Source organism: Lipophrys pholis (genome assembly GCF_963383615.2).
Source record: "Lipophrys pholis genome assembly, chromosome: 19".
Taxonomy (NCBI): domain Eukaryota; kingdom Metazoa; phylum Chordata; class Actinopteri; order Blenniiformes; family Blenniidae; genus Lipophrys; species Lipophrys pholis.
Window position 1 is genome coordinate 11,424,915 of NC_137647.1, and position 13,804 is coordinate 11,438,718.

Genomic DNA, 13,804 nt, shown 5'->3' on the forward strand with positions numbered 1-13,804 from the left:
CATTTCTGGACCTCACAAAGTGAGTCAAACAAAGGCACATGCACAACGCATAAAAGTGTTTTCATATTGTGACTCCTTGGATGGAGCCAAACTGCAGTTTGTATCTCTAACAGGAAGACAGACTGGTCACAGCGATCAGCCAAAGAATTTAGAATGGATGTTAAAAAAAAAAAACGGGAAGACTATAATTCTTTAGAGAAAGAATGAGGCAAAGAAAATCGAACTGAAGTGTGAGTGCAAGAGAGAAAAAAGAGGGATGTGAGCTGGGAGAGAGAGAATGTGTGTGTGTGTGTGTGTGTGTGGGGGGGGGGGGGGGTAGAGTCTATGAGGGAGACAGACTGACAGACAGAAGAAGGTCAGAAAAGAGATTTGCATGTCAAGTAGTAATAGGCTTGTCCTGAGTACAGACGTGCACACTAGTAAGCTGCAGTGTTCACAGTACTGCAGAGTGTGTGACTGTGTGTGCACGCTCAATGTGCAAACAGTGCATTTTTCCAGCCTCACCTGGCTGCCACTTTGTGCAGCCAACTTCAGCCTTATTGTTGCATTTCTAGAACCAGTGGTGATTTATTTATTTATTTATTTATTTTTTGTTAATGGAAAACTTAACTCATCCAAATCTTTTGACCAGTGTTCAGACACAATTTGAACTTTCATCTTCATTTTTCTTACTGAATTGCACAGGGTCATTTATCTGCATCGTTTTAATTTGTGAACTGCATATATATATATATATTTTAAATCACAAATTTCCGCAGTAATTTGCACACCTACTCATTTTTAGTTGAACTGTTTAAATAAAAGCACTAAGAAACCTTCGGATTCACGAGACATAATAATATGTGAGTGTTGAACCAAGATCCAAGGAAATGATGCCAAAAGATGCAGCCTTGACTTCTGTTTGTGCCCTAGAAATACAAATAACATTGCATATGAGCAGTGCATTCAATGTAGACTCACCTGTTCAATAGAGTTCAATAATATTGACACAGCAAAGTGAATAAACTATTTACACACTGACCAGCACAACCAGAAAAGTTAAAAAGAAAATAACATCGGACCTCTCAATAACAATCACACTTATGAATCTGTTTCAACACAAATCAATTTTATTCTCCATGAACACATGCTCTCACTGTACTCTATGATCGATATAATGAACGGATTTGGATTTTGGAGGTCTTTTGGAGCTGGGTCGATGATAAAGTATAGGTACTTGTTCATGGGTGCGGATCCCCGGAAGAAGGTGGAAATCAGAAACCAACATGACAGTGCAAACACCAGTCCTCAAAACTCTGTTAACAATGTCGAGACCACATCCCCTCATACTCAGTGGGGCTCACACAGAAGGGCCAAGCAGATAAACTCCACCTTGAACAGGGTTTGTGAAAAAAAAAAAGAAAAAAAAATGTTTGTAATATTTGAACACTACCAGTTATATTATGCAATTTATCACATGAAGTCATTAAGTGGAAAAAGTACAAACTTTAACCAGTCACTTTACCACAATTTTGAATTTGAATTCATCCTCGGTGAAGCTCGGTCTTTCAGATATGCTTCCCGCTCCCCCCAGACAGGGTGCCAGCTTTGAAATGGATTTGTTGGGGCTAAAATTACACCTGGTCTTCAACCAATTACCTGAACATTCATCCCCCACTCCCCCTCCAGCTCCCAGTGCAGTCACACAGAAACATGCACACAGACATGCAACGAGCAGAGACCAACCTAATCCATCAGCTGTTTTGCTTGTGATTTTCTTTTATGCAGGTGACTTTCATTCAACCTTGCAGACCTTCTTTGGCATGCACACACTGCACATCCACAGAATGTTTTCTGCAACATACAAACAGAAATGCGATTACATTATTTCCATATATGTCCCTGTAATCCATCACCGAGTCTTGAATATACAGATAGTGTTGATAAGCGTGCGGGCTGCCAGTGTAACACATTCAAATGTACCCATTTATTTAAATTCATCCTCATTTGTATTCATATCGCTGATCCGATGCTGGCCTTGTACCTCGATTACTGCAGGAGCTCATGCAGATCAGTGGTCACAGAGAACAGTGATTGGCTGGTCTTATTGCCATTCCTCCCCAGTCTGCATACCATACCATGCAGAGAGAAGTGACTGTGGGCTCAGGAACAAACACTGATAAATTGTATGCCACATGCAACTGCATACAAGTCCACACACACACATACACACACACACACACACACACACACACACACACACACACACACACACACACACACACACACACACAGAGTCCCATGCTAACATACAGTATCAGACATTGTGAGATCGACTTTGCTGTGATGGTGGCAAAGTGAAGCCTTTCAACTGTGCGGAGCACATATCTCTCTGTGGTGGTGCCGGGAAGGGGAGAAAAGATCAACTAGAATAGGAGTGTAACTTTGCCTAAACGGGCTGCACTGAAAGGACAAAACCGTTGTTTGAAAAGCTCAATATTTTGATTTGCTTTGTTGAGAATCACGTTGCTTCAAACAGTGTCATATGCCAAAAAGATTAGCTTTTCGCATTAGAAGGGGAAATAGTTGCAATTCTCTTCCGCCCGGGTGCTAAGGCTAATACTTTGCTCAACTCTTTCAATATATTCAATAGTATTCCCTTTCATTGATCACAAATAACGGCATCCTGTGTTTTATAAGTCCATACAAAGATGGCACAGGTGTGTCATTGCATTTAACTTCCATGATCAGCTTCACTTGACCCTCCCGAAAATGATGGATGTTTTCATGACCTACGGAAAGCAGCTGGGGCTCATTTGCAGGCATTCATTAATTTATTCCATTACCATTTGACTATTTATCATGATGGACAACTACAAGGTTTTATTATAAGAAATGCACTTGTTTAAAATGAGCTTCTTTTCCTTTAGTTCATTTTTAATTTCAGGAAAATTATAGCTCAGGCGGGATAACATTGTGAAACAATATGTCTGTTTATATCTGTCAGTAAAAGGTGATTTTGTCACATGACCTAGAGCCACTTTTTTCAGAGAGAGAGAGAGAGAGAGAGAGAGAAACTGAGCTAAATAACTCATGCTTGACAGTGAAGGAGGTCAACATGCTTCATAGATGAGCCGAACTGTTTATTCTTTGGGTTTCACAGTATGAGACGTCAGTATCTGAGTCAGAACACAGATGAGTAGTTTGTGGTATTGGGGCTGCTGCTCACCGTCATAAAAAGAAAAAGGCCACCAGACTGATTCTGTTGCCTCGATTTGCATAGACCAGTTAAGAAAGTGAATGTGAAATATCTGAGCCTGAACAAGATTGACTAGTGATTTGACAAACTTTACATTTGTGGTTGAGGTTGTGCTGTAATGCGCATTCTCCTGTGTGTGGCAATGAAGACCTGAACTGAGGACTAGTGTGTGTGTGTGTGTGTGTGTGTGTGTGTTGTGTGTGTGTGTGTGTGTGTGTGTGTGTGTGTGTGTGTGTGTGCGTGTGTGTGCGTGTGTGCGTGTGTTCAGTGAGTGAAACTCCACTTCAAAGTGTGAATGACAAAGAGGAGAATGATGCGATGGGAGGGGGCAAAGGTACAGACATGCTGGATAAAGAACAGTGGGGAAAGAGAGCTCTTAAAGAGGCCACAGTAAATGGTTTTGACCACATCTAAACTCAACACAACACGTAGTGACTACAGAAATCCAGTCAAACTGTGATTATTGATTTTACTCTCCACTGTCTTGCCGTGAAGTCGACTTCACCTCGTTTGACCCGCAATAAGTGTTCTCAAACACAGACCGAACGTCCCAGGGACAGAAACACGTCCCAGTGATTTCAGAGTGAAATCTACCCATACAAAGAGAAAAAGACATGCATGCACACTGCTACAACCCCCCATGCCACGCCACCCGAGCAGCCCTACACCAAGTGTGTGTGAAAGCGTTTTGTGTGTGTGTGTGTGTGTGTGTGTGAGTGCGCACAGAATGTTCCAGTGCATGGGGGGAAGGGGTTTGTGTAGATTGTCCTGGCATGCTGCCAGTCTCTCTCTCATTACCACCGTGTGTGTGCGCGCGCGCCAGCAACGGGGGCCTGTCAGCGTGACGGGCGTTACCATGGGAACGCCATAGCAGGTTCCAGATGCAATGCATCATATTTCTGCAGGAAGGTGCGCACGCAGACAATCGTGCGCACACACACAGACGCAGACACTAAATGGGCAGAAGACCTTTGGTTAGCCATGCAGATTACATTTCTCATGATGGAGCAACTGTCATTTAGATATTCATTTCTCCTCTTATTCTCTGAAGGTCTGAGATGGATGATTGGCTCTGTGCAATCGCCCCAAACACGCACGCACGTATAACACATTTCTGTCTGTGGTCAAGGGGCTAAAAACATTGATTACCCTTGTTAGTTAATATATAAAAAAAAGTGGTGGGATTATTCTTCTCTTTTTATTCTCAGTAAGTCATTACTTGGTGACTAATCCATTACTTTTGCATCTATGCCTAAAACCATAATACTGTAGGGTAGTTGTGCCACATCAGCTCCACTGTCACCACTGTGTTACTAATTAGTTAAATTAGTTAATTAAATCAGTTAATTGATTTTTTAATTAAATTAGTTACATTTAGTAATTAGTTTTAGTAGTTCAGTTGAAGCCAGACCGGCTAGTGACAAAATGGCAACAAAACAGCTAAGAAACACTCAAATTGTCAGCCATTTTTTATTTAATACTAATGCCATGCAAATTTTTCTTTTTCTTCTTCTTTTGTTTAAATCTTTATTTTATTTTGCCTAATCCAACAGGAGTTTGGTGAAACGATAACTGGTAAACCAACAGCTGTGTGTCCTAAGTTGCCTCTGCATTTATTGTTTTTTGGAAAAATGGACCTCGGTCTGAATTAAGGACCAAATCAGGGTTCGCTGGTGTGTCAGCAGTTGAACACAGTGACTGTGCACACACAGGAACTACAGGAAGTAGATTTCTGTGCGTCTCGCGCCCTCCTTTCCTCCCGGCCCGGCTCATCGGCACACGCTCAGATTAACAACTTCACGGTTGTTTCTCACCTCTGAGTCCGATTCCGAGGACGGAAGGTATTCGCCTGGTAGCTTGTTACAACAGTGACCTTCACATTCCTCTTCAAGCCAAGACCAATAAAAGCTTAGACAAGTAGCTCAGAAAGAGAAAGGAGGGAAAGTTTTAAAAATTATAAGTTTAACTCTTAGTGTTAGCATAAAACAACACATTGAATTAGGATTATTTTTTTAAATTTATTGTACATTTTGTAAATCAAAGTCAAAATGCTAAATATTTTCATTATTATTGGTTTTTATTCGTGATGTTTGATACTATCTTTGGAACAAAACAACCTTCATATTTGTATTTTCTCAACTTACTGTGACCCTGATGTCCTGTCATAGCTCATCAGAAGAAGTTAGAGCCACTCACATTTTATATGGACAGAACAAATAGGATTACATGTCTTTGTGGTCTTCTCTTTGAGGGACTGCCTTCAGGATGTGGACTTCAGCGGAAACGTATGTTGCTTTTTAGGGCTTCTGGGTGGATTCCAACATTTCGTACAAGCCGTGAATTATTCATTAGTCCATACAAACATGACAATAAAATTTCATTCCCACTTTTTTCTCCCCCCAGTGCATTGTTCTTCATGTCTTCCTGTTGTTTTTGAATTCTTTTGCCCTTCATCTCTTCACCACGGCACAACCTGACACTTCCTCCCCCCCTCTATCTTGTCTTTAAGAGTTCTCCAATAAAACCTGGTTAGTCATGCTATTAAACCGGCAGACAACCCTGAAAGGGAGACAAAAACTCTGTGTATAAAACGGAAAGAAGTGGGTTGTAAAAGTGTGTGTTACGTCTGTGTGTGTATGTGTAGGGTTTCTGTCTACATGATTTATTCATAACAGCATTGTGTTACAGACACACACAAACATTTCCACATTAGATTAATTCAAGAAAGTCGTCCTATCTGTAATCATTCTGAAGTATCCTTTTGATGCAATTTACTTTTTTTTTTTTTTTTTTAAGAGGACTCTTATCAACAAGTCTCTGCAGGTTCTGCTGCACTCACTCAGTCAGTCTTTGTTAGTTAAATAGTTCAGATGACTTGTGTTTGAATGCCTATTAATACGCCTTCTTATAAACTGCTGTGATGTAAACAAAAGGATGCCGAGTGATCCTAAGTTTAATTTTCAAGAAGTCTTCATGCGGTGTGACAGGATTTAATGTTGTTTTTACAGCACACAGAAGTTTTTCACTCCTTTCAGTGACTCATACCACCGAGTCACAATGTTGCCTGAGCAAATAAAGTCATGTAATTCACCATCTATTATTTTATTGTACGCTTCAGCGAGTGCAAGCAAGGCTTCAGCGGACGTGTCTATACTGTTGTCTGACTTGCAATGTTCAAATCTATGACCGTTAGAGTACTGCCACTGTGTTGACAAAATACATATTGTAGCATCCAGTTTATCACAAAAACCGCAAATCAGAGAAGAGCTGGAATAAAATAAAATAAAATAAAAAAATCCACATTGAGATTTGTAGTTTTCTACAGTTTCCTTCGGTAATTTCACCCTGCCTTAAACTTCTGCCCCACAACACTGAAATATTATAGAAAGCTCCAAAGCCACATTTCATTGTAGGTTAAGAATCCAAACATTGGAGGCAAATGGAAAGCAGCGACAGTCTTCTACCTGGAGAATAACGAGCCCGTCTTCTGCCCCGGTGATATTTTCGCCTGGAAAATTATTCTTTCAAAGACTTGGCAGGGTTCAAAGACGCCGTCAGTATAGTTGCTTGGAAACAGTGAAGGTGATGGTTTAAACATCAGTCCACATCCTCTCTGGCTGTCAGAAGGGGTTATTTATGTGTGTAGGTCTACTTCTGCGTCAGTCAGAGCACAGGCGCAACAGAAGTCCTGATCTTTCCCTGTGAAAATATCGCTGCGCAAAATATTACAGAAGTGAGTCATATGTCCTCTTGTCATGTAGTTTTACTTTAGTCTATGCATGCACCTGAAAAAGATCTGCTTTATTTAAGCTTCATTATCTCATGAGTAAACAATGCATGATGCCCTGTAAGATGCATAATGAAGGAGTCAGAAGAAGGTGACTCAGGTTTATTTATAGCGTCAATTCTTTCTTTGTCATTACGGTCACAGTAAACATTTCCGCGAGTCTGAGCTCAGAGTCACTAAGAAACTCGGAGAATATAGCCAGCCCGAATGGATTCGTATTATAATCAGCTTCTATTTTAAAATGCCCACATGAAATTAAACGAATGGAGGAATTATGAAAAGATTTCCTGATGAACTGTTATTGAAAATACCAAATGATCCATCACTGTGTCTGCACAGTACAGGCATGTGTGAATGAATATATACAGTCATGTGTTCTTCCCCCCCCCCCCCCCCCCCCCCCCCCCCCCGCCGCGGCTGGACTCTTGGCCCGGCGCCAAATAGCAATTGGTTCTCGTTCTGTCAGGAACAAAAGACCAGCAGTGACAGTCACAGAGTGTGTGAACTTGAGGGAGCGAGGCAGAGAGAGGTTTAAAAGAAACAGTACAAGAGAAAGAGAAACTAACAGGAGGAGGGGCTGCGCAGATTTCACATCTCAGTGAGCACAAAGGACAAAAATAAGTGGAGATTAGAAGAGGAATGGAGAGAGAGAGAGAAAGAAAGAAAGACAGAGAGAGAGAGAGAGAGAATGTTTGAGTTTATAATTCATTCATTTTCATTCAGAAATGCTTTATACAACTCATAGCAGTCATGTGAGCTGCTTCAGATTCAAGCAATAACAACCTTTTATTACTTGATTACTTATTGAAATGCATGTAATTAAACAATTCACCGATTAAAGTACTGCCCAGTAAGCAAAGTGCAGCTATGTAGTTGACTGACATTTCAAGATTGGGTCACCATGGTCACTCTAAGAATGCCATTGATAACGAATTGGAAAACATTCTTCCAATAGGAATTCATGAGAAAGGTTGCAAGTAAGCACTGATATTCCATATCCGAATGTGTTTTATCTTTGAGTAAGTACCTTAAATATATCTATTCTTTGTCATAACATCTCCAAAAAAACGGCAACATGTATGCCACTGGTTGTCACAACTATCTCATCTTGTTTCTGTGTGTCATCAATATTCCAGAATTACTCTGCAAGATCCTGGATGAAGCTGCCATGCATAGTTATTAGCCTCATAAAAGGTTAATTACAGTTACTCAGCCCACGCTGCGTCCATATTTATAGGCAAATTATACATTTTGCAATATTCATCAGAAGAGGGGTGCACCTTTTCCAGGACATAGACGACTACCACAAATCAAGTTATCCTGTCATGTATCGCAAATAAATTTGTTATTTTTCTCTGATTATCTTCTTCAAATTAGGATGGAATGACAAATTTCTTCTAATTTCACAGCCATTCTTCCTTTAAAAAGCAGCATATCTGATTCTGCTGCACGATTACTCTCTCTCTCTCTCTCTCTCTCTCTCTCTCTCTCTCTCTCTCTCTCTCTCTCTCTCTCTCTCTCTCTCTCTCTCTCTCCCCATCTCCATATCAATGGCAACGGGACAATTGTTTGGCTGGTTCACACCAGCAGCAGCCTGGCACACACACACACACACACACACACACACACACACACACACACACACACACACACACACACACACACACACACACACACACACACACACACACACACACACACACACACACACACACACACACACACACAGTCTTCACTATTCAGTTTTTCTAGTTGGAATAACTCCTAAGCCCACATCTGGTCGCCATCCAACGATCCAATTCAACTCCATGTGGAGCCCAGTGCAGCCTGTTTCACCTCTTATCACCCGGTGCATTTTAAGAACACAAGAAATAAAATTAATGAAACAAACCACACTACAATGAAAATACCAGAAAAAAATGTAAAAAAAACAACAACAATGCATTGTTACTGCAGTAACAAGTACAACTGACTGTGCATTAGGCTGTAATAACTTGCACACAAACAACTTTTTTCCCCCAAATCAAGATGTTAACTAGCACAGCTGAAGAAAACAATGCAACATCATAAACACAGACGGGACTGTTGTTAAACACCAAAATTTCCATTTCATATCAATGTCTTGATTTTACTATATGAAGTGCCCACAGACATAAATAAAACCTCATTAGATTTAATCAGTCTCTCTGCTGCATTTTAACATTATGTGAATAAAAGGCGCTTCATTTGCATAGGGGATGTGCCTTAAGGCAGAAAACGACTTTCTACCTCTATTTACACATGCAAAAGGCCTTTTTGTTAGAAGAAGTATCCCGAGGAGTCACATTTGTAGTTATAGAGTTGTCAAACAGCAGCCTACACGAGTGGACTACAATTTGTAAATGAAATGAGATGTTGGAAACTTACATAGTTTGTCAGTAATTTGAAAATAAAAAATAACATAGCAAGTAGGCTGTAAAATCAATAGCGTATTATCACTAAACTGGAGCAACGCTTGATTTGAAATCGATTAACCTTCAGTTAAACTAATTTGGATATTAACCTTCATTGAATGACGGTGGCTGCTTCCAGTGGAGCCAGCCATGCACAGGCCACACACAGGCCGTTTCAATATCATTTAACACAGCGCATAGCGACAATAAACCTCGCAAGATCTTGGCTTGAGAAAGTTAATGGAATATGTTTGGCCTGAAAACAATGTGATCTTCTCTGTTGTGATTTTGTTTTTGAATCAAATTGACTAGTCTTAAAGTTTTAATTTGTGGACAGATTAAATGTGATCCCAACTCAGCGCTACTAAAGTCTAGTGTGAAAGTTCTTAGTGTAAAATATAATGTAAAAAAAAAAAAAAAAAAGTGTACGTGAGTGCCACAATGTTGCTGCTTCATCTTTAGACCGATGACAAGAGAGAACGCAAATTTACATATTTCCCATAACCTCCCCTTTAACCTCCCCTCTGCAAGCCGTTGCCATGGACACACAAATTAACCCACTTGGCCCAATCAGGAGTATAACACAATGCACACACACACACACATGCACACACTCGCATGCTTGCACCCACATGGACACGCACACAGAAACACTGAATGCTATGTGTTGGTGACATAAGTCATATCTGTCTGTGCTCAAGGCACACTAAAGAGAATTCACTACACTTACTAGTTTTTCTTTTATAGAAGTAGTAGGATTACTTTATTTATTTATTTTTCTTTTCAGTAACTCATTACTCGGTGACTATTCTCAGCCCAATAGAATAGAGAGACAATAAGGAGAACAACTCGACCCAAGGTCTACCTGAGTCTCTCCTGACTTTTCACATGAAATATTTAGCACACACACACACACACACACACACACACACACACACACACACACACACACACACACACACACACACACACACACACACACACACACACACACACACACACACACACACACACACACACACACACACACACACACACACACACACACACACACACAACTATAAATCAGGTGTCTAGACAGCACAGTTGTCAGTCTGCCCTCTGGTGTGTGTTGAACATACAAATCAACAGAGTGACAAAGAGAAAGAGAAAAGGGGGGCAGAGAGGGTTGTTGTTAATAAATATGCATGACCTGTGCACTCCTTGAGGAAAAGACTGATCTGAATGCTTTGGACCGCTGGACCTCACACTGATCCACACACAAGGAAGCGGTCAAAGATACACGTATGAAATGCTTGCACTAACATAAAGAGGTGGCATGAACTAACAGAAATGCAAACCTTCAAGAGTCGCGTTAGTTTCACATACATCACAGCAGGAATCTTTACATTTTTACCGCTATCTCTTGACATCGCGCTTTCTCTGTACACATATCACTTTTTCCTTACTATTTTCCTCACTATCGACACCCTCTTGCCTCCATCTTTTCTGATAAAATAATATTCTATTTTTAAAAGAACACCTTGCAGCGGGTAACCTCTCTTTAGATGTCTTACAACCTCCTGCTGTAATTTCAAGGAAGCAGAGACGATCTTATGACATTCCTCAAAATCAAAAGATTGGAGTTTTGGCCAAAGGTTTTCCCATTCATAACATCAAAAAAGCTAAGTTTTGTTCCAACCAGTTTTCAAAAATAGTTATAGATTGCTTCGCTGGGGTAGATTGTTGTTGTACTATATTTTATTGGTACACTGTAAATCAACTTACAAAAACATCTAGCTTATATCACTAGACAATTGCTTTAAATAAAAGTATTTCATTAATTTGATATTTCAAAAGAGATTTAATGTCAGTTTATTGTGGATACAACATTTTAATTTTCATATCGCTAAAGCATTTATTAGCTTCCACATACATGCATTAAAACCGGGTTAGGGTTGGTGACTTTCCAAGGTTCTGGGTCTGGGTCTGTGTGGAGTTTTAATTTCTATGTTACTTCAGTTTCCACCTACCTTTCAAAATCATGCATTTGAGATCTCTTCAGAGTGTGTGTGTGTGTGTGTGTGTGTGTGTGTTGCCTTCAGACATGATCATCAGGGATCCAAGCAGCACAGAAGACTGATGCAAAGATTTTCTCCAAATGCAGTTGATAATAAACGACTTGTTTCTTTAGAAAACAGGAAGAGTGCTAATTTCTTTTTTTTCATTGAACAAAATGTTCAAAACCATTTTCACTGTGTTCACACAAAAAAAGGTGTCGAGGAAATGTGTGCAACCTGGCTGAGAGGAGAGGAGGAGAGAGGGATTTAAATCTGTTCTTAAACTCAATAGGGCAGCACTAGCCCTTGGCAAAGACACACACACACACACACACACACACACACACACACACACACACACACACACACACACACACACACACACACACACACACACACACACACACACACACACACACACACACACACACACACACACACACAGATTCACACAATCTGGGTAGTCGCCTGTGACCCTCATTGTTATTCTGCCCACAGTTGTGGTCACAGACAAGGCCAGGCAGGAGTGTGAAAACACAATACACATGCACGCACATGCACACGTGCACACGCACATTCACACACACACACTGGGAGCATGTTCTGATGACACATTAGAAATGTTAAGTACCATTCTAGATTAAAACACACAGAAGCCCTCCAAATTTGCATACATACAATTACAACTGCTGCCATGAACACACACACACACACGCACGCACGCACGCACGCACGCACGCACGCACGCACGCACGCACGCACGCACGCACGCACGCACGCACGCACACACACACACACACATTCCATCACTAGCAAAGAAACATCTGCCACCAATGGACTTTTCTATGAAATATTGAGAAGAGGGGACAGGGAAAACACACTACGCATTCACATTGATGTATCTATCATTTGATGTCTGTCATAAGAATATTTTAATTTGGCAGCATGAGCAACTAGATCAGCAAATTTATCTTTTTTATTTGCTTTTTTTTATTTTACTTAAAAAAATCTAATTAAAAGAAATCATAATGAGGCTTTAGGACTTTTAATCTTCACTACTATTTCACTGACGAGCTGTCCTACGATCTCCACTAAAGGTAATCAGATCCAAGACTTGGTGCTTGTGACTTCGCAACGGGAAGGTCATGTAACAGCTGAATGAAACTCACAGTGTTGTTATTTCTGCAAGGTCAGTGGGTCCAAAGAGGCCTCTAATCCGCTGTAAAACTGTAAGGCAGCACAGAGCCCACTCTGTTTGCTCCTGCTAATGTGATGAGTCCTTGTCCGAAGGCACTGAATGGCTGACAGGTTTTGCCGCAGCTTGACCTTCGACCCTCAGACAGAAATGGTTCTTTCTGCATTGAGCTACTTATTTATTCTCTCTTGCACAGTCACTTCATTCAACTGTTTTTATGAACTCCTATGCGGGAATTTGACCCGGCTCTTCACTCTGTCGATAATGGTAATGTTTTTACGTGTTTTCCCACGCACTGACTCACTGCTACATATGTTTAATATTGCTCGTGTATAGGAGATGACCGTAATGTAATCTGCACATTTACTCCTAAATAAATACAAATATGAATCCAGTTATGAATATTTGGCATTAATGCAAATGCATGCGCCGCTGTAGCTCATAACTTGAAAAGCCACCAGCTCGTTTTTCATAATTGTTCCTCTTCAGGACAAAATAAGATTTTACACATAATAAGCATTGCCTCATTTGTTGAGTTATATCTGTCACTTGGAGGGATCAAACTTCTTCCTCCCTTAAGCTAAACCACAAGCAGACTGGAAAAACCATCATGCAAATCGTCTTTAACATCATCTAAGTGAATTGAGAGCTCTTACCTTTCATGCATTGAGAGTGAAAAACCTGCACTGGTTTCCTCACACTAACCAGTACATTGTGGTTCAATACTGGAGTTCCTGTAATTTAACATTAAAATATACAATTGTCCACAGCTGATCCTTAAACAATCAATTCTGATGATAAGTGAAGAGGATTTTAATTTAAAAGTACACACTATAAGTGTATCTGCAACCGTATCAGTAACTTTTATATGTTGCTTTCTTCTTTTAGGTTTTTTATAATGACATTTATTACAAGATTTTTTGTTACTTTCTATTTTAAAAAAAGAAATTAGTCCCTGCTTGTTGCTTTTTATAAATTCAACTCACACTGTATAACCCCCCCCCCCCCCCCCCCCATTTTTTTGGGTTTCTTTCAGCACAAATTGCATGTATTAATTCTTTTGTCGTCTAACTGCAGCCACTGCTCGTCACTCCACTTCAACCTAGAACCGTT